Source organism: Hippopotamus amphibius, chromosome 15 (assembly GCF_030028045.1).
Source record: "Hippopotamus amphibius kiboko isolate mHipAmp2 chromosome 15, mHipAmp2.hap2, whole genome shotgun sequence".
NCBI lineage: Eukaryota > Metazoa > Chordata > Mammalia > Artiodactyla > Hippopotamidae > Hippopotamus > Hippopotamus amphibius.
In genome coordinates, this window is record NC_080200.1 from 10,357,243 (window position 1) to 10,382,955 (window position 25,713).

At 39.5% G+C, this 25,713-nt stretch overlaps 2 pseudogenes; both read right to left on the minus strand.

Moving 5' to 3' along the window:
• Nucleotides 1-1,604: 1,604 nt before the first annotated feature.
• LOC130837000 (olfactory receptor 7D4-like) lies at nt 1,605-2,523 on the minus strand (annotated as a pseudogene).
• A 7,238-nt stretch (nt 2,524-9,761) lies between these two features.
• Nucleotides 9,762-10,700, minus strand: LOC130837441 (olfactory receptor 7D2-like; annotated as a pseudogene).
• Nucleotides 10,701-25,713: the final 15,013 nt, after the last annotated feature.

The following is a 25,713-nucleotide window of genomic DNA, read 5'->3' on the forward strand; positions in this document are numbered from 1 at the left end:
TGGAAGAGGCAAGAAACATGAATGGGAGAGAGGAGAACACAGGAAGAAAATACATCCAAAAAAGCTTGCATTAACTCAGCTACCACAGTGAATAAGCAGAGTTTTCATCCTGTGAGGGAACTCTGGAAAATGTACAAAATCCAAAATCCAAACCTCAGAATTACTCAAGCTAAAAGGTGAAAGACATGGTGTACCCCACACCCTCCATCAAGGGCTGTCTCTGATGGGGCATTATTCCCTGTCATTTTTGCCACCACATATTGAGTAAAGTACGTTTCAGCTGGTGCTGTCCATCGGCAGTCATGCAATGGAGACGGTGAGAGGATTCCAGGGACTGTGGGAGGAATGTTGACAGCATCTACTACTACATCCTTCACTGCAGAGTCAATTCTAGCAACATTCTCCTCAAAAAGAAAACTAAGTTTTGAACACGTTCCACAAATGCGTAACTACCATTTCCAATGGCACCTCCAGAAACTCCCAGAAAAAAGTTAAACCATGTGAGGAAACAGCTGTTGTTCTATTGTATTCATTATTCCATGTTTTGGGATCTTAGAAGGTATATTTTAAATTTGCCATATTGGGAAATAAAGGTCAAACTTAAAAAGGAACAGAGAAAGGATTGCAAAAATGAAGCCACATTTCAGAGTTTTCCTAGGAAGCATATTAATATGAGCCATCTCAACAAATTAGCTTTGAAATCTAAATTCCTACATTGAATTTGAAAATCACATCACTGTTCCTATGAAAAGTAGGATGGCAGAGTCAGTGTCAGTCAGTCAGGGTATAGTACAAGTCAATCTCAGTCTCTTCTTTTGAAAACTGGGGTGAATAAGAAAATATCGCAAAGAAATGTTTTCAAGATGGTATAAAGTCATACATGTGGAGAAACAGACACAGGCCTGATATGAGAAGCTCTTTGTTATGACTATTGTACTACTTTCTTCCCATTTCTTCTGGGGAAAACAGGCACAGGACCAAATGAAGGTGAAGAACACCAATGTTTGAGAGGATAATTTGGGGATAACCACACCACCCGTTGAGAAGTGCTTTAAATCTAAAGTTATAAATCTTAGCAATGGAAACTGACAAAACATGGAACTATATGAACAGAATATAATGAAGAAATCTCAAAAGGGAAATGCTGAGAAGATTACTGAGGAAAAACCAACACAAAACAAATAAAGGCTACTCTCTCACTTTGTCCCAGCACTACCAAATATAAAATAGATAGCTAGTGGGAAGCTGCTGCGTAACACAGGGAGATCACCTTGATGATTGGTGATGACCTAGAGGGGTGGGATAGGGAGGACGGAAAGGAGTTGCAGGAGGGAGGGAATATGAGGATGTATGTATAAATACAGCTGATTCACTTTGTTGTACAGCAGAAACTGGCACAACAGTGTAAAGCAATTATACACCAATGAAGAGCTTTAAAAAATAAATAAAGGTCAAGTCATAGTTGCTTTAAGAGTAGAAGAAACCAAGCACATCTTTTAGGAGAGAAAAAGAACCAAGATATTTAAATTCACAGCATTTGTCTTCAAGCCTCACAATGTCCACTTTGTTCTCAGATCAGCAGCCCACGAGAGACAAGGGGCATCTCAACTGAGGAGGCTTCCAAGGGTCCTCTTCACATCCTTGTTCCTCAGGCTGTAGATGAAGGGGTTCAGCATGGGGGTGACCACAGTGTACATCACTGAGGCAATGGAACGTCTCTGGGAAGAATGGGTCACAGTAGAAGTGAGATAGACTCCCAGACCTGTCCCATAGAACAGGGAAACCACAGAGAGGTGAGACCCACAGGTGGAAAATGCTTTGTACTTGCCCTCAGTGGAGGTCATCTTCATTAAGGAGGAGACAATCTGAGAATAAGAAGAGGATCCCAGTGAGAGGAAATACACAGAGAAGGGCAGTGGCCACATTCAAACAGATGTCATTGATGAGGGTGTCTGAGCAGGCTGCCATGAGAATCTGAGCCAGTTCACAGAAGAAGTGTGGAATTTCAGTGCCAATACAGAAGGTCAGCCGCATCATGAGTAAAATATGAAACAGGGAGATGGATAAAATGATGAACCAACACATCATAACCAGGAAGGCACAGAGGCGAGGGTTCATGATGACCATGTAGTGCAGGGGGTGGCAGATGGCCACAAACCGGTCATAGGCCATTACAGTCAGGAGGAAGTCATCCATTCCAGCAAAAACCATTAAAAAGTACACCTGAGTGAGGCATCCTATGTAGGAGATGTCTTTGTTCTGTGCCTGGATGTTCACCAGCATCTTTGGGACAGTGGTGGAGACAAAACAGATGTCAACAAAGGACAGGTTGGCGAGGAAGAAGTACATGGGGGTGTGGAGGTGGGGGTCAGAGCTGATGGCCAGGATGATGAGCAGGTTCCCGAGCACAGTGACCAGGTACATGGACAGGAACAGACCAGAGAGGAGGGGCTGCAGTTCAGGGTTGTCTGAGAGGCCCAGGAGGAGGAATTGTGATGCCCCTGTAAGGTTTCCTGCTCCCATGTAGCTGATGGGTCTTCTGGGGATGGAGGCAAAGGCAACTTTCAATGCACAGCGAACTGGTACCTCAGCTAGTCATCACCTTTTGATTCCACGTGTTCATGGAAATCTTCTACCCCTTATTATTCCTTCCAATGCCAGTGATTCATTCATTCAGGTGGTAGCCCATTTCCATTTTAAATATGTGTAATTATTCAGGCTTTGTTTAAAAAAATATATTTGCTTATTTATTTGGCTGTGCCAGGTCTTAGTTGTGGCACACAGGATCTTTTTAGTTGCAGGATGTAGGATCTAGTTCTCTGACCAGGGATCAACCCCAGGCCCCCAGCATTGAATGCTCAAAGTCTTAGCTGCTGGACCACCAGGGAAGTCCCTCAAACTTTCTTTAATTTAGCAGAAATGCCTGTCTCCTTTTATCTCCTACTCACGTGTTCTGTTTATCCTACTCAAATGTATGAATAAAAATAAAATTTTTCTCTCATAAGTCCCTTCCAAAATAATTGAAGACACTTAAGGTCTTTTCTTTGATAATCTCCATACTTCTTTCATTCTAATAATTCTTTTCATAGTGATTAAGACATAGGTTTTCAATTCCAACAACCTTAATTCTGTGACCTGAATTGATGTCAGAGTTAACTCTCATGTACCTTATATTTTTTATTTCTAAAATGGTGGTTACTTTTATTACATTCTTTGTGAGGTTTGAAAATACATTTGTGCACAGTGGGATCTCAATAAATGATAGTCATTATTTTATTAATCTGTTTTTTATGAGTAATTTTTGATATATAACTTTCCCAATGTACAGTATAGAGTTGTGATTTAGAAAATGGGATCTTGAGTCAGGATTCCTAGAATAGATTTTGGTCTATGAACGTACTATCTGTGTGACCTTAACAAAGTTCTTTAATCTCTCTTAGGTTCAGATACCTCACCTCTACAATGGCAGTGATAAATATTCCATACACTGTAAGACCGATGAGGGAATTAAATGATATAATATAATTTTTTCTAGTATGGGTCTTGTGACATATACAGCAGACATTTGATAAATGTGAGCTTGTTAAAAAAACAATAAATTTGTCTTGCACAACTATCACTGATCACTATTCCCCTTAAACAGGGACACTATGGAAAACAGTACAGAGATTCCCAAAAAAACTAAAAATAGAACTACCATATGACCCAGCAATCCCACTCCTGGGCATTTACCCTGAGAAAACCATAATCCAAAAAGAAACATATACCACAATGTTCATTGTAGCACTATTTACAATAACCAGTACATGGAAACAACCTAAATGCCCATCGACAGATGAATGGGTAAAGAAGATGTGGCACATATATACAATGGAATATTACTCTGCCCTAAAAAGGAGAGAAATTGAGTTACTTGTAATGACATGGATGGATCTAGGGTCTGTCATACAGAGTGAAGTAGGTCAGAAAGAGAACAATACCATATGCTAAAGCATATATATGGAGTCTAGAAAAATGGTACAGATGAACCTAGTGAAAGGGCAGGAATAAAGATACAGATGTAGAGAATGGAATTGAGGACAAGGGTGGAGGGGAAGAGGAGGTTGGGACATAGTGAGAGAGTAGCATTGACATATATATATTACCAAGTGTAAAATAGATAGCTAGTGAGGAACTGCTGCATAGCACAGGGAGATCAGCTTGGTGCTTCCTGACAAACTAAAGGGGTGGGATAAGGAGGGTGGGAGGGAGGTTCAAGAGTGAGGGGATATGGTGATATATGTATACATTTAGCTGATTCATTTTTTTGTACAACAGAAACTAACATGACATTGTAAAGCAATTATACTCCAATAAAGATATATAAAAAATAAATTTGTCTTACATGACTGCCATTGATCACTATTCCTCTTAAACAGGGGCAGCCATCAAAGATGGAATTCTGACCATGATAAACACAGCAGATCTGTTTCCTCTGTTCACTGTCCTGCAGCACTTCTAGTTACTGATGATCCCATGGCTCCTTCTTTCAGGGGCTGCCTGTCAGGTGGATGTTTCCAAGAAGAGGAAAAAGCATATGAATGATATAAATAAGAGGGGGGAACTAGATTACAAAATGATTATCATAAAATACAAAGCATGTGTGAGAGTGTGAGCTGATGTGTTCATGCTCACATGGAAATATGTTGTATTAAAACTCAGTAGGACTTCCTAGGCGGTGCAGTGGGTAAGAATCCGCCTGCCAATGCAGGGGACACTGGTTCAATCCCTGCCCCAGGAAGATACCACATGTTGCGGAGCAACTAAGCCCGTGCTCCCCAACTACTGAGCCTGTGCTCTAGAGCCCATGAGCCACAACTATTGAGCTTATGTGCTGCAACTACTGAAGCCCAAGTGCCTAGAGCCTGTGCTCTGCAACAAGAGAGGCCACTGCAATGAGAAGCGCACACACCACAATGAAGAGTAGCCCCCACTTGCTGCAACTAGAGAAAGCCCGTGTGCAGCAACGAAGACCCATCACAGCCAATAAAATTAATTAATTAATTGATTAATTAATTAATAATAAAACTCAGTGGACTTTACTGCAAAAAAAATGATCTATAGATTTGATTATAAATACTCAAAGCTTCTATAAATCAAATTTATAAAAATGGAAAGGCAAAATTAAGGTTTGAAAATAAACAATTCCATCCTTTATGATAGAAAAAATTCAGTGTTATTAATGTCTAGAGAATGCTAATTAATTAAAGAGACAAGAAGCCTTTAAGGACTAATTTGCTCTGGGGTGGTGGGTAGAAAAGTCCTCTCTGAAACACAAATATTGGAGAGGAAAGATAGGTGATTGTTAACCGGAGGAAATAAGGAAAGGGCAAGCATTTTGGGCTGGGAGAACAGAACTTACGGTTGCCCTGGTGTTGGTGAGCTGGGTGATGGAAGGGATGTGGGAGGCCAGTGAGATGGAGAACAGAGTGAGGGTCAGGAGGACAGAGTGTGAGGCCCACAAGTTGAGCATCCTGCACTATCCTTGATGTGCCTCCCATGGGGGTGATTTTATGTTTATTTGTGGGTCAGAGGTTGTGACAGTTTTTGCTCATTGTTTTGTTTCCAGGGAATTACATGGTGCCTGGCACATAGTAGGTGCTCAACACGTGCACATGTTAGATATATAATATAGATTGAGGCCATAAGTATCGACTGTAACACATAAAAAGGAAATTCCAAGTTCATCATGTGACCGAATGTAGACACTAAATAGAATAGCAAAATTAAATAAGTTCATTCATATCTACTTTATGAGAATAATCTATCAAGAATAAGCAATAACTATTCCAGGAATGGGAATTTGGCTTAATACTATGAGGTTTGTTAACACAATGCATTATAAAAATAGGTCAATGAAGAGCAAGCATAACCATAGTCACAATAGAAAATGCATTTAACAAAATGTAAGAGCCATTCCTGTGGTTAGCAGCCACTACAGAGCCTCTCATCAATGGGGAAATGAAGGACAGTTTCTCAACCCAATAAAGAGTAGATATTTTAAAACTGCAGCCAGCAGGATATGCTACATTAAAACACCAAAATATTTGTGTTAAATTCATGAGCAGGACAAAGCGGTCTACTCTAGCTTCAATCACTCCCTTTTATCCTGAACAATTAAAGAATTTGGGAAGACGAGAAAAGAAAATCAGCCCGAGTACAGAACTTCAGAAATAATTAAACTATTTGTAGATGATATTGTGGATACTAAAGGGAAACAATGACAACAATAGAATAGTTCTATTATGTTTTATCAGTAAGTTGAATCCACTGCAAAAATAGTTAAAGAATATAGTTGAAAAATCCAGTCACATGAGGAATAAATTACACAACACCTGGTGCATGATAAATCTCCAGGAGCAGTTAATAAATGAATAGTTGGGCACAGGAACTCGAATAGGAGCCTACAAGTCATAGGAAAGAGCAGACAAGAGGCAGAGATTCTCAGAAAATAACTCTTATTGGAGAGAAGGTCTGGAGTCCAAGAAGAGAGAGGAGGAAACAGCAAGATCTGGAAGAGACTGGTTTCAGTAGAAACTAAAGCACATTTAAAGTACAGGGTCTTCAATGTCATAGACTAAATAAATATGGCACTGTCCCCATCTCGCTATTCTAGAAGTCAAACCTGGTACCCACTTTCTCTCCTCTTTTCCTTCTTACTGCAGTAGACCTTCCTGGGACATACTCTCTCATGGTTATCACTGAAGCTTTCTGTTCTCCATTGTGTGTCCTTGGGAAGTGCAGTTGTGTTTTCACCTGGCTGGGCCCAGAGAATTATAGGAAAGGGGCAAAAGGAACATGTTTAAAGTTTCCAGCATCTCAGGGGTTGGATTCTCACAGCTCCTCATTAAATAACCTGTTCTATTTCTTTCTACTCTCCAAATAATTCAGATCCCTTGGGGTACAAAGATAAGAGAATGGAAAATTTTCAGCCACTGCTGTGTCTGTGCAAGCAGCCTTGGAGTGAGACAGATTTATTTCCCACTACTCTCATTAACACAGAACACCTGATCAATACATTCCACTGCCAAGTGGAAAGTATTAATGGGGTGTCTCGTAGACACATCAAACTGAACATTTCCAAGAACAAATTCAATTTTTTTCCTTCCATTTTTCCTCATTGTCTCCCTTCCTTCCTTCAGAGGGCTGAGATAGTTGTTTTCCACGGTCTGTCCTTTCAAAACTTTTGAATTTGAACCCTGAACCTATTCAGAAGACAGATAACTAATTACTTGTAAGTAGGCTATTAAGGCTCAAATTCTTCTTTTTTTTTAAATTATTGCCAGATCACATTTTTAAGCTCTTTATTGGAGTATAATTGCTCTACAATGTTCTGCCAGTTTCTGCTGTACAACAAAATGAATCAACTGTATTCATACATATATCCCCTGTCCCCTCCCTTCTGCAGCTCCTTCCCACCCTCCCTATCCCAGCCATCGAGGGCTCAAATTCTTAATATAACAAAATCATTATAGTGAAAATCTGGATTGGAAACAACTTATGAGGAAAAAATATGGGATCCTTATTTATAACAATTTTGCTAAATAGGAAACATGGCAAATCAGAGTGTATACAGAGACTATTGTTTATTTGAGAAATTTTATCATAAAATGAATGGGTTACACAAATTATTTGTTTTACTTGAAGAAAAGAGAGCAGTCTTAGTCAGTCTGGACCACTGTAACAAAATACCATAAATTGGAGTGCTTCTAAACAATGAAAATGTAATTTTCTCAGTTCTGGAGGATGGAAGTCTGAGATCTAGGTGCCAGCGTGATCAGGTTATGGTGAAGACTCCCTTCCGGGTTGCAGACTCTCCACTTTTCATTGTGTCCTCATAGGACAGAGAGCAGAGAGAAAAAGCAAGCTCTCTCATGACTTTCACATATGTACCAATCCCATCATGAGGGCTCCATTCTTATGATCTCATATAATCCTAATTACCTCCCAAAAGACCCACCTCCTAATACCATCACATTGGAGGTAGGGGGTCAACATATGAATGTTGGGGGGACACAAATATTCAGTCCATAACAAGGACTAATGAGGAAATGAGAGTTTCTATCGAGGGCATGAAGGGCTGCTACAGAGATCAATAGTACATGTGTTTCCAGAGAGAACTACAGTATAGAATACGTTCTCTAAGGCGCTTACAAAATAGATTCATCTTTCTTCCCTAAAACAGTCCTTGGCATCCATGGACCCATTTCTGGAAATTCAGTCTTCCTCAAGAAAATCCAAACTCTTATTAAACAAACAAACAAACAAACAAACAAAAAACTTATGAAGCTACATGAATGACACAAAGGACTTTTCCAGCTCTAAGATTCTGTGATTAAACGTAGTAGTCCAAACTTATTTCCAAAAGGTAGCTCAAATTTGGTTTCATTCATTTAATAAATGTTTGAGTGCCTACACTCTGGTGTACACTTGGTATGCACAGTCAGACAAAAGTTGGCCAAATACAGATCTTGGCTCCCAGGGAGCATACAGGCTAGACTTTAGCAAAGACTAGGGAAGAAAGGGAGTCAGTGAGGAGCAGGACTGTAATAAATCTAAATAGGAGGTTTCAGGTAATTCCTTATCAATATAATAAAAGGTATTTAGCAAATTGGGTTAATTTTATTTCATCCCTGAGAACTGTATACCCTTTATTTGATACTAGAATTCATATAGAAAAGAAAACCTAAATTTTGAATGACATATATTAATTTTTGAAGAGACATTTTTCCGTGAACACCGTGACACTGTTTTATATAATTAGCAGTACCTCTTTTATTTTGAAGTATAATATAGTGCAATAATATGTACAAATATTAAATGCATGAAGAACCTGTACTCATATATACATTCATATCTACTCACCTGGTGCACAAAATAAAACACTCCATCACCCAGCATGTGTCTTTTTGCCCTTTTCTGGTCAATACCTCCCTGTACCAAGGTTTCCACTGTTCTGAATCCTGTCTCCATCAGTTGTCTTTGCCTGGCCTGAGATTTTATAAAAGTGGGATCATGTAATATATACACTTTCATGTCACTCACAATTATGTCCTTGAAGTTTGTCTATGTCATTTTGCATAGCAGTAATTTCCTTTTCCCATACTGGTGTGGAATTTTCTGTATTTAGGTATATCATAGTTTATTTACCCATTCTACCATGATGGGCATTTGAATTATTTCCAGTTTGTTGTTACCATGAAAACTGCTGCTATAAAAGTTTTTAGACATGTTTTGTGGATGTAAGCACACATTTCTATCAGGTACATACCTAGGAGTGGGAGAAGTATGCTATAGATTAGGAGTATGTTTAAATTTAGCAGAACTGTCACCTAGTTGCACCCATTTATACCTCGACTAGTGGTGTATGGAAGTTCCCTTGCTCTATGTCCCTGTAAGCCCTTGGTATTTTTAATATTTTGCATTTTAGCCATTCTGGTGGGTGAATAGATGATTATCTTGATATGTCTAATGATAACGTAGACAAGATCAAGGATAAACATTGCTGCACAGGAAAGAGGGCATAAGTGTCTCTACAGAAAGTTCTTGGGAAGCAGTTACTTTTGGATGTGAAAACTTGGAAGAAACCCAAGTGATGATATTTTAGAAAAAGAGGGGCAAGTCATAGGCTCAAAGAAGGTGAAGATTTGGTATTTCTGACTGCCCAGTGTATAGATCTTTGGTTTTCATAGTAACTCTCCAGTCCCAACATCCATAGTTCTTCACAGGGAGAAGAAAGACCTGCTGACAAGTCTCCTCAGGGCCCCTTTCATGTCCCTGTTCCTCAAGCTGTAGATGAAGGGGTTCAGCATGGGGATGACCACGGTGTACATCACTGAGGCAACTGCCCCATTTGAGGAGGAAGAGGAGAAGGCAGAACTGAGATACACTCCTAACCCTGTCCCATAGAATAAGGAAATGACTGTTAGGTGAGATCCACAGGTGGAAAAAGCTTTGTACTTCCCCTCCTCTGAGGACATTGTGAGTATGGCAGAAATAATCTTAGTGTAAGAGAAAAAGATCCCAGTCAGTGGAATAACACCCAGCAAGCCAGTCACAAAATACAGCACAATGTAATTGCTCAGAGTATCAGAACAGGCAGACTTGAGCACCTCAGCAAATTCACAGAAGAAGTTCAGAATTTCCGTATGTGTGCAGAACAAGAGATGCAATACCATCAGACTGTGCAGGAGGGAGACTAGGACACTGAGGGCCCAAGAGATTAGAGCCAGCAGGGCACAGAGGTGAGGGTTCATCATGATTGTGTAGTGCAGGGGGTGGCAGATGGCCACAAACCTGTCGTAAGCCATCACGGTCAAGAGTAAGTTGTCCAAACACCCAAAAACTGAAGAAAAACACATCTGGGTGATGCAGCCTGCATACGTGATGACTTTGCTCTCTGTCTGGATGTTAGCCAGTATTTTTGGAACTACAGTGGAATTGAGAAAAATATCAGAGAGTGACAGGTGGGAGAGGAAGAAGTACATGGGGGTGTGGAGGTGGGCATCAGAGCTGACAGCCAGGATGATTAGAAGGTTCCCAAGCACGGTGACCAGGTACATGGACAGGAACATCCTGAAGAGGAGGGGCTGCAGTTCTGGATCCTCTGACAGTCCCAAGAGGAGGAATTCTTAGTCACCTGTTTGGTTTCCGGCATCCATATAGCTGATAATTCTGCCAGGTAACTGACAAAGCAATGCTAATTAAAGCAAACAGGAGTCCCACAATGTAAAAATATTTTATTACAATAATGAACACCCCTAAAAAATAAAACAGGAAAAATACACACTTGGGATAACAATTTATTATCCATTCACTACGAGGGATTAAAAAATACCCTTATCTTATAAAAGTATCATTTTGGGGAAAATCTATTCCCACCTTCTGACTTGTATCACAAATTAGTCAATGCCTTCAAGATTTATGCCAACAGACCACCAACCTTTCTGGTGTTAGCTCAGCATCAGCCCATTTCAGGTGCAGCACATGAACGGTTTAAACATTCTTCCTTTTACAGGGCTGAAATTTGTCTCTTGGTTAATTCTGCCTTTTCCCACATTTATTTAGCATTTTAGCAAATCCATGTGTGTTGGTGGTTTTTCGATCCCATTGCCCCCTGACAACAACTAGTTTGATCAGAGAATGGTGTCTGGCCCAATCTGGCCAAACAGCTTCACCCTGGGAATTTGTAAACAAAGAGCATATTTTGGTTAATAGTCTGAGGGGGTGGACTTGATGGGTCCATCAATCAAGGGTCTGGGGTTTGGGGATGGCCATCACTAGGGTAGTGAAGAACCCATGTACTGAACCACTAAGCTAGGTGTGGCAGTACAAGGTCAAAAGGAGAGCCCCAGAGTCTGACTGCTTGGGTATGATTCCTGGCTCTATATGTCATTGATTTTGGCAATTTATTTGATTCCTTATTGCCTTGTTTCCTTCTTCGTGAAATGGGCTTGTTAATGGTACATATTCCATAGGATTGTTGAGAGGGAAAAATGAGCTAGTGTTTAAAGGACAGTGCCTGAAACACTATAGAAACCTACAAAAATCATGAATCAATAAATTTTAAAAGTTGGGAAATATAGTCTGCAGAGATGAAGGCAAGTACTTAGAGAGAATGGGTTATCATAGCTCACTTGGTGTGAGAGAATGTGGGACACAGAGTGCAAAGGAAAGAGACAGAGATGGTGACCTTAGTTCTGAGGCTTTCCAGCTTGGTGAGCAGCCCTTCAAGACTTCTGGTTACCTTCTTGCCTTTCATTCTATTTTAATACACTTGGGTTTTCTGTGAATCTTACCTTTTCTAAGGAAGTTGATTTAACAGGGATTCTATAAGTTGCTTTGAAGAGAGCATTCACCAAGACTTATATCTACAGGAGATACATCTTCTCCCTACTGACATGGCATCCTCATTGGTAGTTATTTTTAAACATTCCTCCAGAGAGGCAAAGTTGACACCACAGTTAAGAGGAGTGTTTTATGAGTCATACAGATGTAGATTTGAATTTTGCTCCATCCCTTCTTAGCCATGTGACTGAGGATTTATATGACCCACCTGAGCTCTTACTGAAGAGGGTTATAAAGATGCAACGCCATGATAAATATAAAGAACCTGGCACATAGTAGGTGTTCAATAAAAGGTATTACCATTATTTGTGTACTTCTCCAATGACATAGTTTCTAATTTTGCAGCCCATCTCCCATCTCTAGTTGCAGTATTCTTTCTTGATCTCCCTCTTATTCTGAGGCAGCCAACAAAGACTAGAGTAAAACACAACTAATCTGGTAATTATAAAGTAGAAAGTGTACATTACCTCCTTGGATGTCCACATGGGGTTTCTGTCAATGAAGATACCTATGACACACTTTGAACCCAACTAACATTCACTTGCCAATGGGCAAGCTCCTGGCACGACTGCTCACAGTGGTTCAGAATTTTTGAACCATCCCCACATTTCTGCACCTCATGAACAGAAACAAAATGAGATCTTTGTCAAGATTCTGTAGTATTAAGATAAATCACTACAGAGAATGGACTGGAGAACTCGAGGTATGGGAGGGGGTGGGGGGTGAAGGGGAAACTGAGAAGAAGTGAGAGAGTAGCACAGACATATATATACTACCAACTGTAAAATAGTCAGTGGGAAGTTGTTGTATAACAAAGGGAGTCCAACTCGAGGATGGACGATGCCTTAGAGAACTGGGGCGGCGGGGGGGACTCGAGGGGGGGCGTCAAGGAAGGGAGGGAATACGGGGATATGTGTATAAAAACAGTTGATTGAACCTGGTGTACCCCCCAAAAAAAAATAAAGTAGCCCCCCTCCACTTAAAAAAAAAAAAAGATAAATCACTGTTATTCTCTAATAAGGATATAAATGAAGGAAATAAAGGTAATTCAAAATATTCCATCCTTCATGCACAGACACAGGCTTTTAAACAGTGACAACTTTCTCATGTAAGATTGATTCACGTTTAGTCATCTATTTCAAATCCCACCCATAGTGAAGCCATTTACAGATTTATAACCGCTAAGACCTTTTACCTCTTTTAGAAAATGGTCACTAGCTTGGATTATTTCTAGTCAAACATTCCTGTGTTCACAAAAGGTGTCTCAAACTCTTTCAAAGGTTTTTTATGTGTCCTAGATGGTGAATGGTTCAAATCCAAAGCGATTTCAAATTAAGTGCTTATTGTTTTCGCCTCACCTCTTTTTATTAGTTTGTTTTCATTGACTAATATAATGCCAACAAATATATGTTATATAGTAAAAAATGATTTTTGCAAATAATACAGAAAGTTTAAAGTAAAAGTCAAGGGAATTCCCTGGTGGTCCAGTAGTTAGGACTCCATGCTTTCATTGTCATGGCTCAGTTTCAATCCCTGGTCAGGGAACTAGGATCCTTCAAGCCACATGGTGCGGCCAGGAAAAAACAGTCAAATGTCTACCTCATCTTTTCTTCACCTTTCTTCTCACTTCTCCTTGGTAAATGGTGTTAACGTCATGGAGAGTTTTTTTCTGGATTATTCTTGCAACTATTCATTTTCTTTAATAAAGGATTAGAGAGTAACACACCTGAGTGATATTTATCTGTTGTGGAACAGAACGATGGCCCTGTGCCCCCAAAATGCTTCTGTATCTTTGGCACATAGCAGCTTCCTAGTGTACCCCCAAGTGTTCCCAGTGATGCAGAAACTAAAGGATTATTACCTAAAACCTTCAGAACGTGGGTAAGCCTGTGTCCAAGTTGTTAAGTAGTTGAATATCATACACTCTCTTAGTCTGGCAACTTGCTTTCTTGCGATCCTCAGTGTAAATCCCAGACCACAAGCATGCTGGATGCCTGGAAGTCTTACCTCTCAGGTTCTGCCTTTACAGAGAATAGCTGGCAAAGCTGAGCAGAGTAGTGATTCAAGATCCTAAGGGGAGAAGCACCCTCCCACCCTGAGTGCTTCTGCCTCCCCCACCACCAGTGATGAGGGGAGAGATGGAAGGAAAAGGGAAGATTGGGGGCTGTACTTCCAGGACCAACTCTACATGGCCAGGAGAAGCTCCTGAGGCTTCTCCTAGGATGTCTCCCCCCAGGGATGCAGTACGATGCTTTTATCCCTCTGCCAAGCTCCTACCACAGTGCTCTTGGCATTTCAGCACTTCTGGTCTCTAAGTAACAGACACCTTGCTTCTTGTCTGACAATAACATGGCTATTGCATATATAACAGCAATGGGCATTCTTTTATGCCCTTTACCTATATGACCTTATTTAATCCTCACTACAGCTCTAGGCAGCATGCACCATTTTAACCTCCACTTTAACTGACATGCAGAGAGGTCAGATGACTTGCCTAAGGTCACACACCCTGTAAAATACAGAGGGGGGATTTGATGTCCAGCACCCTGGCTTGTGCCTTCCATCAGTGGACATTCCAAAGCTCCACAAGAATTAAACATTATGCAATTTCACTAAAAATATCACTGAATAGAACAAAGTTCCCATTTTCATCTCTGAAAATACAAATTTAAAAAATAATAATCAATATGTGCATAAAAACAGATGATTGAACTTGGTGTACCCCCCAAAAATAAATAAATAAATAAATAATAATCAAATCCGTTGTCATTGTTTCTGGCTGGAAAACACCTGTTATACCAGTTATATCCTGAAAGGGTCAAATCAGAAAATGATATTTTGTATGTAAACATAAGTGTATATGGACAGGTGGTCACAGGTAAATGCATCAAGGTGTTAACTGTTATCTTTTAGGTTTCCGCCTGTAATTTTACTATTTGCATTTTCTGTCACCATTTCTATCACATTACTTTTTAATAATCAAACATGTAAAGTGTTAGAAGAGCTTTAGATTTGGAAAAAAATGGCTAAGAAAATAAATCTAAAGAAAGAATCAGGCACTAATCCTCACAGAGAACCAGCTGAACACCAGCAGACGTCCTCGGACACCGGATGGGACTGCGGGGAGCCCGACACAGCCGGTAGGGAGGCATCTACGAGGGCTCAAAGAGGGTGAAGCGGCGGAGCTGTGGCAGACGGGAGGGAGTGAGAAACATTCGGAGGGTCCGCAGCGCAGCTCAGCGTTCCCGGACCAAGACATCGATCCGCGGCTGAACGGAGGGTCCAGGAGCGGGAGTGTGGGAGCAGGAGAGCTGGTTCAGTGTGGGAAACATTGTTGCCAGTAGGGTGACGGACCGAGAGGACAGGAGGGAGGAGGCCCGCAGAGAGGAGTGCCCGTTCCTGAGAGCTGCCCGGCCATGATGGCGGCTGGAGGCTGCAGGCTCACTGGCGGCTGGGAGGAGCCACGCTCATAGCCTCTCTCTCTCTTTCCATGCCTCTGCAACAGGCAGTGGAGAGATGCCCTGCGGGCCACCTAAGGCGCTCAGGGATAACAAGTACCCTCAGGCACTCGGGTGGGGCTAGATTAAAACCCCTTGCAACGCCAGCAGCAGGGAGGCTGCCGAGAGAAAAAAAATAAAAAAGAAAAAGAAAAGAAAAAAACCCCGAGAGAGGCCCAACTCTAAGACTTTCTGTTTACGCCTGAGCCACCAGCGCCCTCTGCAACAGGCACCTCCAAGCCTGACTGAGACATCAGTGCGCCACTGCTCACTCACTCCCAGGAGAAGGAGCCACTGTTGTACCCTCTCCCTCCCCACACACCGACGCTTACAGACGAACAATAAAGGAACCTCTGCTGGTCACAGAATAACGCAAAAAAACCCAAGGACAAGCAACCCCAAAAGTTTGGACAACCATGAGGAAACAAAGAAACACCATGCAGGCAAAGGAGCAAGAAAAAAAACCACAAGACCAAATAAATAAGGAGGAAATAGGAAAAATGCCTGAAAAGGAATTTAGAGTAATGATAGTAAAAATGATACAAAATCTCGATAACAAAATAGAGAAAGTACAAGAAACAGTTCATAAGAACTCAGAAAAACAAACAGCAATGGATAACAAAATAACTGAAATTAAAAATACTCTAGATGCTCTAACCAGCAGAATGACTGAGGCAGAAGAACGAATAAGTGAGTTGGAAGATAGAATGGGGGAAATAACTGCCACAGAGCAGGAAAAAGAAAAAATAATAAAAAGATTAGAAGACAGTCTCAGAGACCTCACTGATAACATTAAGCGTACCAACATTCGAATTATAGGCATCCCAGAAAAAGAAGAAAACAAGAAAGGGTCTGAGAAAATATTTGAAGAGGTTCTAGTGGAAAACTTCCCCAACATGGGAAAGGAAATAATGAACCAAGTCCAAGAAGCACAGAGAGTCCCATACAGAATAAACCCAAGGAGAAATACACCAAGACACATATTAATCAAACTAACGACAATTCAACACAAAGAAAAAATATTAAAAGCAGCAAGAGAAAAGCAACAAACAACATATAAGGGAAAACCCATCAGGATAACAGCTGACCTTTCCACAGAAACTCTGCAGGCCAGAAGGGAATGGCAGGATATCCTGAAAGTCCTGAAAGAGAGAAACCTACAGCCAAGAATACTCTACCCAGCAAGAATCTCATTCAGATTTGAGGGAGAAATCAAAAGCTTTCCAGACAAGCACAAGTTAAGAGAATTCAGCACCACCAAACCAGCCTTACAACAAGTGCTAAAGGAACTTCTCTAAGTAGGAAACACAAGAAAAGGAAAACACCTACAAATACAAACTCAAAACAATTCAGAAAATGGTAATTGGAACACACATGTCAATAATCACCTTAAATGTAAATGGATTAAATGCTCCAACCAAAAGACACAGACTGGCTGAATGGATCCAAAAACAAGACCCTTCTATATGCTGCCTACAAGAAACCCTCTTCAGACCAAGGGATACATATAGACTGAAAGTCAAGGGATGGAAAACGATATTCCATGCAAATGGAAGTCAAAAGAAAGCTGGAATAGCAATACTCATATCAGACAAATTAGACTTGAAAGTAAAGACTATTAAAAGAGACAAGGAAGGACACTACATAATGATCAAGGGATCCATCCAAGAAGAACATATCACAATGGTAAATATCTATGCCCCCAATATAGGAGCACCTCAATACATAAGGCAAATGCTAACAGCTATAAAAGGGGACATCGACAGGAACACAATAATAGTGGGAGACTTGAACACCCCACTTACATCAATGGACAGATCATCCAAACAGAAAATAAATAAAGACACACAAGCTTTAAATGACACATTAGACCATCTCGACTTCATTGATATTTATAGGACATTCCATCCAAAAACGACAGACTACACGTTCTTCTCAAGTGCACACGGAACATTTTCCAGGATAGATCACATCTTGGGTCACAAATCAAACCTCAGCAAATTCAAGAAAATTGAAATCATATCAAGCATCTTCTCAGACCACAACGCCATGAGACTAGATATCAATTACAGGAAAAAAACTGCAAAAAAGACAAACACATGGAGGCTAAACAATTCACTCTTAAACAACCAAGGAATCACTAAAGAAATCAAAGAGGAAATCAAAAAATATCTAGAAACAAATGACAACGAAAACACAACAACCCAAAACCTATGGGATGCAGCAAAAGCAGTTCTAAGGGGGAAGTTTATAGCAATCCAGTCCTACCTTAAGAAACAAGAAAATGATCGAATAAACAACCTAACCTTACACCTAAAACAACTAGAGAAAGGAGAACAAAGAAACCCTAAAGTGAGCAGAAGAAAAGAAATCATAAAGATCAGAGCAGAAATAAAGGAAAAAGAAAGGAAAGAAACCATAAGAAAAATAAATAAAACTAAAAGCTGGTTCTTTGAGAAGATTAACAAAATTGATAAACCATTAGCCAGACTCATCAAGAATAAAAGGGAGAAGATGCAAATCAACAGAATTAGAAATGAAAAAGGAGAAGTCACAACGGACACCTCAGAAATACAAAACATCATGAGAGACTACTACAAGCAACTATATGCCAATCAATTGGATAACCTGGAAGAAATGGATACATTCTTAGAAAAATACAATCTTCCAAGACTGAACCAGGAAGAAATAGAAACCATGAACAGACCAATCACAAGTACAGAAATTGAGGCAGTGATTAAAAATCTCCCAACACACAAAAGCCCAGGACCAGATGGGTTCACAGGCGAATTCTATCAAACATTTCGAGAAGAATTAACACCTATCCTTCTCAAACTCTTCCAAAATATTGCAGAAGGCGGAGCACTCCCAAACTCATTCTACGAGGCTACCATCACCCTGATACCAAAACCAGGCAAAGATGTCACAAAAAAAGAAGACTATAGACCAATATCACTGATGAATATAGACGCAAAAATCCTCAACAAAATACTAGCTAACAGACTGCAACAGCGCATTAAAAAAATCATACACCATGATCAAGTGGGGTTTATCCCTGGGATGCAAGGATTCTTCAATATACACAAATCAATCAATGTGATACATCATATCAACAAATTGAAGGATAAAAACCATATGATCATTTCAATAGATGCAGAAAAAGCTTTTGACAAAGTTCAACATCCATTTATGATAAAAGCTCTCCAGAAAATGGGCATAGAAGGAAATTACCTCAACATCATAAAAGCCATATATGAAAAACCAAAAGCCAACATTGTTCTCAATGGAGAAAAACTGGAAGAATTCCCTCTAAGAACAGGAACAAGACAAGGGTGTCCACTCTCACCACTGTTATTCAACATAGTTTTGGAAGTTTTAGCCACAGCAATCAGAGAAGAAAAAGAAATAAAAGGAATCCAAATTGGAAAAGAAGAAGTAAAATTGTCACTCTTTGCAGATGACATGATATTATATATAGAAAACCCTAAAGACTCTACCAGAAAACTGCTAGCACTCATTGATGAGTTTAGTAAAGTAGCAGGATACAAAATGAATGCACAGAAATCTCTTGCATTCCTATACACTAACAACGGAAGAGCAGAAAGAGAAATTAAGGAAACTCTCCCATTCACCATTGCAACAAAAAGAATCAAATACCTAGGAATAAACCTGCCTAAGGAGGCAAAAGATCTGTATGCAGAAAACTTTAAGACATTGATGAAAGAAATCAAAGACGACACAAACAGATGGAGGGACATACCATGTTCCTGGATTGGAAGAATCAACATTGTGAAGATGTCTGTACTACCCAAAGCAATTTACAGATTCAATGCAATCCCGATCAAATTACCAATGGCATTTTTCACAGAACTAGAGCAAGAAATATTACGATTTGTATGGAAACGCAAAAGACCCCAAATAGCCAAAGCAATCTTGAGAAGGAAAAATGGAGTTGGTGGAATCAGGCTTCCTGACTTCAAACTGTACTACAAGGCCATAGTGATCAAGACAGTATGGTACTGGCACAAAAATAGAAAGGAAGATCAATGGAATAGAATAGAGAACTCAGAAGTAAGCCCAAACACATATGGGCACCTTATCTTTGACAAAGGAGGCAAGAATATACAATGGAAAAAAGACAGCCTCTTCCATAAGTGGTGCTGGGAGAACTGGGCAGCAACATGCAAAAGAATGAAATTAGAACACTTCCTAACACCATACACAAAAGTAAACTCCAAATGGATTAAAGACCTACATGTAAGGCCAGACACTATAAAACTCCTAGAGGAAAACATAGGCAGAACACTATATGACATCCATCAAAGCGCCATCCTTTTTGACCCACCTCCTAGAATCATGGAAATAAAATCAAGAATAAATGAATGGGACCTCATGAAACTTAAAAGCTTTTGCACAGCAAAAGAAACCATAAACAAGACTAAAAGGCAACCCTCAGAATGGGAAAAAATAATTGCCTATGAAACAACGGACAAAGGATTAACCTCCAAAATATACAAGCAGCTCATGAAGCTTAATACCTAAAAAGCAAATAACCCAATCCACAAATGGGCAGAAGACCTAAATAGACATTTCTCCAAAGAAGACATACAGATGGCCAACACACACATGAAAAGATGCTCCACATCACTAATCATCAGAGAAATGCAAGTCAAAGCCACAATGAGGTATCACCTCACACCAGTCAGAATGGCCATCATCACAAAATCTGGAAACAACAAATGTTGGAGAGGGTGTGGAGAAAAAGGAACTCTCCTGCACTGTTGGTGGGACTGTAAATTGGTACAGCCACTATGGAAAACAATTTGGAGGTTCCTTAAAAAACTACAAATAGAACTACCATATGATCCAGTAATCCCACTGCTGGGCATATACCCAGAGAAAACCATAATCCCAAAAGAAACTTGTACCATAATGTTTATTGCAGCACTATTTACAATAGCCAGGACATGGAAGCAACCTAAATGCCCATCAACAAATGAATGGATACAGAAGATGTGGCATATATATACAATGGAATATTACTCAGCTATAAAAAGGGATGAGATGGAGCTATATGTAATGAGGTGGATAGAACTACAGTCTGTCATACAGAGTGAAGTAAGTCAGAAAGAGAAGGACAAATATTGTATGCTAACTCACATATACGGAATCTAAAAATGGTACTGTTGGACTCAGTGACCAGAGCAAGGATGCAGATACAGAGAATGGACTGGAGAACTCGAGGTATGGGAGGGGGCGGGGGGTGAAGGGGAAACTGAGACGAAGCGAGAGAGTAACACAGACATATATATACTACCAACTGTAAAATAGTCAGTGGGAAGTTGTTGTATAACAAAGGCAGTCCAACTCGAGGATGGAAGATGCCTTTGAGGACTGGGGCGGGGAGGGTGGGGGGGGCTTGGGGGGGGGCGTCAAGGAAGGGAGGGAAGATGGGGATATGTGTATAAAAACGGATGATTGAACCTGGTGTACCCCCCCAAAAAATAAATAAATAAATAAATAAATAAATAAATAAATAAATAATTTAAAAAAATTTTAAATTAAGAAATCAAACATAAAAAATAGGCGGAATATAAAATCAGCTATAGGAAAAATTTTAAAAAATTGTAATAGATTATCACATAAAACTTTACATTTAGTTGCTAAAATACCAAAGAAATAGCATGCTTTCTAGAAAAAAAATATAAGGTACCAAAATACATTCTGGTAAGAGATAAAATATAGCAATCAACAGGAAAAAACAAAATGTGGCAACAAAATTATTTCTTTGGGTCACATGACCTTTAAAAACTCTTCTGAGTATAGTAAAACATTTCTGTCCACTAATTTTATGTTGGTATATGACAATAATATGAAGGCCTGCAGACATAGAGAACAGATGTATGGATACCAAGGGGGGAAGGGGGATAGGATGGATTGGGAGATTGGAATTGACATATATACACTACTGTGTATAAATAGATAACTAATGAGAACCTACTGTATAGCACAGGAAACTCTACTCAGTGCTCTGTGGTGACCTAATGAGAAGGAAATCCAAAAATGGAGGGGGGTGGTGATATATGTATACCTATAGCTGATTCACCTTACTGTACGGCAGAAACTAAAAAGACATTGTAAAGCAACTATACTCTAATCAAAAAAAAAAGTTTAAAACTAAAGACCTGCAAAGACAGTACAAAAAAGAAAATTCAAATGAGTTCAACTTGACCAATGAGTGTTTATCCTTAGAGTTGATGACTACTTAACAATTCGGAAATATATTGTAGATTAATAAATATATACCTCGCACAGATACATTCTGAAAACAATGATACCACCATTTACCAAATTTTAAAGTCATTCGTAAATTTAGAAGTGCTTCCAAAGTGCCGGGGCTTATAATAAAAGCTGTGTGTTCGGAGGGGCAACTGTACACAAGGAAAGATAAGCTATTTCCCTAAATGATGAGGAATATGTAGCTCAAACAGGCAATAGCATACCAAGCCTTGAAATTGTAGTCAGATTACCGCTGAAGTTATAAATAAGATAAAGCATGTCTGCTCTCATCATCACCATGATTAATTCACTTTAGAGTCTGGAGTCCCCTTAGGAGCCATAAACCTAAAATCTTTAGGAATTTTTAACTGGACTCTATCAGCCTCTACTCATGTCCATGTTCCTGAAATTACTTTACTGCTCAGAAAAGCATTTTACCTGTGCATGTACACACACCTCTCTTCATAAAAGCACTCACTAAGCCCAAATGGATCATCTCGATGGTAGCAAAGAAGAAGAAGTGAGTTTCACTGATGGATGGAAGGATGGATGGTGAGAGGTCTCTAGAAATAGTGTCCATCCTGGGATCTAAATAGACCTGGGTCAGCAAGACAACAATATTCTTCTTGGCCTGGTATCAGTGAGCTGGGAGCAAACGGTCAGACCAGGAGCATTTATTCTTTCAGGGACATCCACAGTTGAATTCTCAAAGCTCTTAATTAAATAAATGTTCCTATTGTTACTCTATTTCTAAACAGCTTTTCCCTTGGGAGAGAGAGAACCACCATAAAATGGAAACTGTGTTGATGACTCTATTCCCACATGGGAAACTGGAGGGCAGTCATACTTTCTTCACTTTGGGAGCTCTCCTCTCCCTAGATGTGATGTCATGGTTCAGGAATCTCTCTGAAAATTTCCAATTAGAGTCTGAGTTACATGTTCCTTGCTCATCAAAATCCTTAAATAGTAATTGTATAGGGGCTGCTCAATTCGTCACAGCACCGTAAACCAAAGACTTGCCCTATCAGACATGAATATAATAATACATGACACTGTTAATAAAACATTAACAAAAATAACAACAGTGAACACCACACTCTTTATTATTATTAGTTCATTTAATACTAACCCTGACATAAAGGTTATTATCCCTATTTTAGGTGTGAATTATGTAGTAGAGAAGATGACCAATCTGCTGGGATCATATGCTGTCAATGGCAGACTTGGGATAGGACCAGATGCCTGACTGTAGGACAGATAGACAATTGCCATATGGGAATTTGAAAATAAAATGATACCTTTATAATGGGAAAAAAAGGAATGGTTTTCATAAGAAACAAAATAGATCTCTACATCCCACTGAACAAAAATAAACCATAAGTGATAAGTTTCCAAGACTGCAGAGTAAGAAGACCCTGAGCTCACTTCCTCCCAGGGGAACACTGGGTCACTGGGTCAGAGAGCTCTGGGAGGGAAGGGCTATAGCCACTGGGGCCTTAAAACTACAAGGCCCTTCTCTTATCAATGGCTGTCCAGTGATGTTTTTCAGGGCATGCAAAGCAAGCAGGTCTAAGCGGCTTAAAATGTGATTGTTTGGGCTATATTTATTTATTTTTTATTTTTGGATCAATTTTTATTGAAATATAGTTGATTTATAATGTATTAATTTCTGCTGTACAGGAAAGTGATTCAGTTTTACATATATACAAATATATGTATGTATGTGTATATATATTCATTTTTATATTTTTGCATTATGGTTTATCATAGAATATTGAATATAGTTCTCTGTGCTATACAGTAGGACCTTGTTGTTTCTTGGGCTATTTTTAAAAACTCGATGTTTGAAAATTAGGGCTTGGTGCTGTCAGACTTTTGCACTGATGAGTCTTAATGCACTATGAAATTATAAACATCCAAGACCCAATACAAGAGGCCATCTTTGGCTCATTAATATAACAGGAGCAAAACATTTCTGAAGGAAGTGAAATCTAACATTCTCTACCTTCATTTCATATACATTTCAGTGTCTTGGGAGGCTAGGGCTCTTTGCAGGAATACTGAGAAATGCAGGCAACTTTTATTTCCCCACAATGTGGTAGATAAGTGCTGTCCAATAGGACTTTTTGTGATACTGAAAGTGTTTTCAATCTGCACTGTCCAATATGGTACTAGGCATGTGGGTTAGTGAGAACGTGAAATGTGGTTAATAGTCACATGTAGCTAGTGGCTACCACTGCGGACTGCACAGAGGTGGACTATGAGACTGCTGCAGAGGTGATTAAGATCAGGGTGTTGACATAAGCACACAACTAGGGAGAGGATAAGCCCACCCCCACGTGAACAGTGGGGTCACCTCCTTTTCTCTTTTCTTCCAGAGGGCTGGTGGGAATAATTCTCTGGAAATAATTCAGATAATTAAATATTCATGCCCAATTAAGACTTTCTACTCTTTTACCATTTTCACATCTCTCACCCATACATTTCAATGTGATTCTTCCCCCATCACTGATCCGTTTTTGGTCCCTGAAAATGTTCCACTGTTCCCACTGGCTTGCCCATACTCTGAGATACACCCTGCTTGATCTTCATCCTCTCATCAGAACTCCACTGAAACCTCATTCATCAAGACACTGAGAGGGAAGAGGGAAGAGACATGTTGATGGCTTAGGCTGAAATCTAGTATAGAGATGTGGATACACAGATATAGATATAGACATGGACATATACTAGATGTACTAGGACAAAGCTATATTACAATCCTTTCTTGAATGTTAATTTTTCCTTTAAACAAAGTAACCTGGTGATAATATGGTCCGTCTTTGTCAATGAATATATCACCATTCATCAGCTGATATGTACACCCTTGAGACTTTTGGCTATTTGATTGAAATATTAAAGCTGGACATGCAGGACGGACCAAGCTATTGAGATGCTGAGAACTACAAGGAATAGATAGGAGTAGACCTTCCAAGAAAACCTAGCAATATTCTGGGTAAATGAAGTAGCAACTGGCTGTCCTGGAAACACTTCTCTCATCTCATCTTGGTTATGACTATTATGTCATATATTACAGATATCACATATCATACTGGAAGGAAATTATTAGTACGGCATTAACAGAATGGGGATTTTAATTTTAAACATCTTGTTCAAAGTACCATTCTAGGAATTAAACCAATATTCTTAAGGGGTCTAGTTAGACATTGTGATATCAGTGAGACCTCCTAAGTTTCTACAAGTGGACAGTGTCAGTCTTATTTTAAGTCATACAGGACTCCGAGGCTACTATAGAAAGAATTACTACTCCAAAGGAGCTTACCTCCTATTGAAAGAGTATTTCTGGCAAAATAATAAGTTAATTCTCCTTTTTTAAGAATGTAGGCCATGTATGCATGCACATGTGTAAACGTTAACATGAAATTGAATTAGATTTCACGAGAAAAATGATAACAAATAACTCAAAATTACTTTTAGCATGGTAGTAAAAATCATCATAGTAGAGAAACTCTCAGATTTAGATTTCCAACCTTGTGATTTATAACAGTTTGTTATTTGTTAGGTTAGCTTTTGTTGCTGTAACAGTAACAGTGTCTGTAACAGAACTAAAATGTTGCTGACTTAATGAAACAAAACCTATTTCTCTTTTGTGAAAAGTATCTACCCACTTGGACAACTATCCTGGGAACTCCTCCATGTATTGGCCAGGTTTCTAGGCTATTTTGATCTTATAATATCTTTATTTCACCATAGCTATATCAATTGAAGAATGAATACCAAGGATAATGTTACCAGATGTTAAATGGTCTACTTGAGAAGTAACACATCACTTCCAGTCACATTTTATTAGATAGATCAAAACATATTTCCACCTTTAGCTTCAAGGGAGAAAGAAATGCAATTCTCTTGGTTATATAATAGGAGAGGATAAGCAGAAATAATGTCAGTCAGCAGTAAAATCCACCATAGACATGTGCACAATGTCATATCCTGTGTGAAAAATTGTGTGGCCTGTTAGGTGAGAATATGGGATCAATGTCAGAGTTCCAGG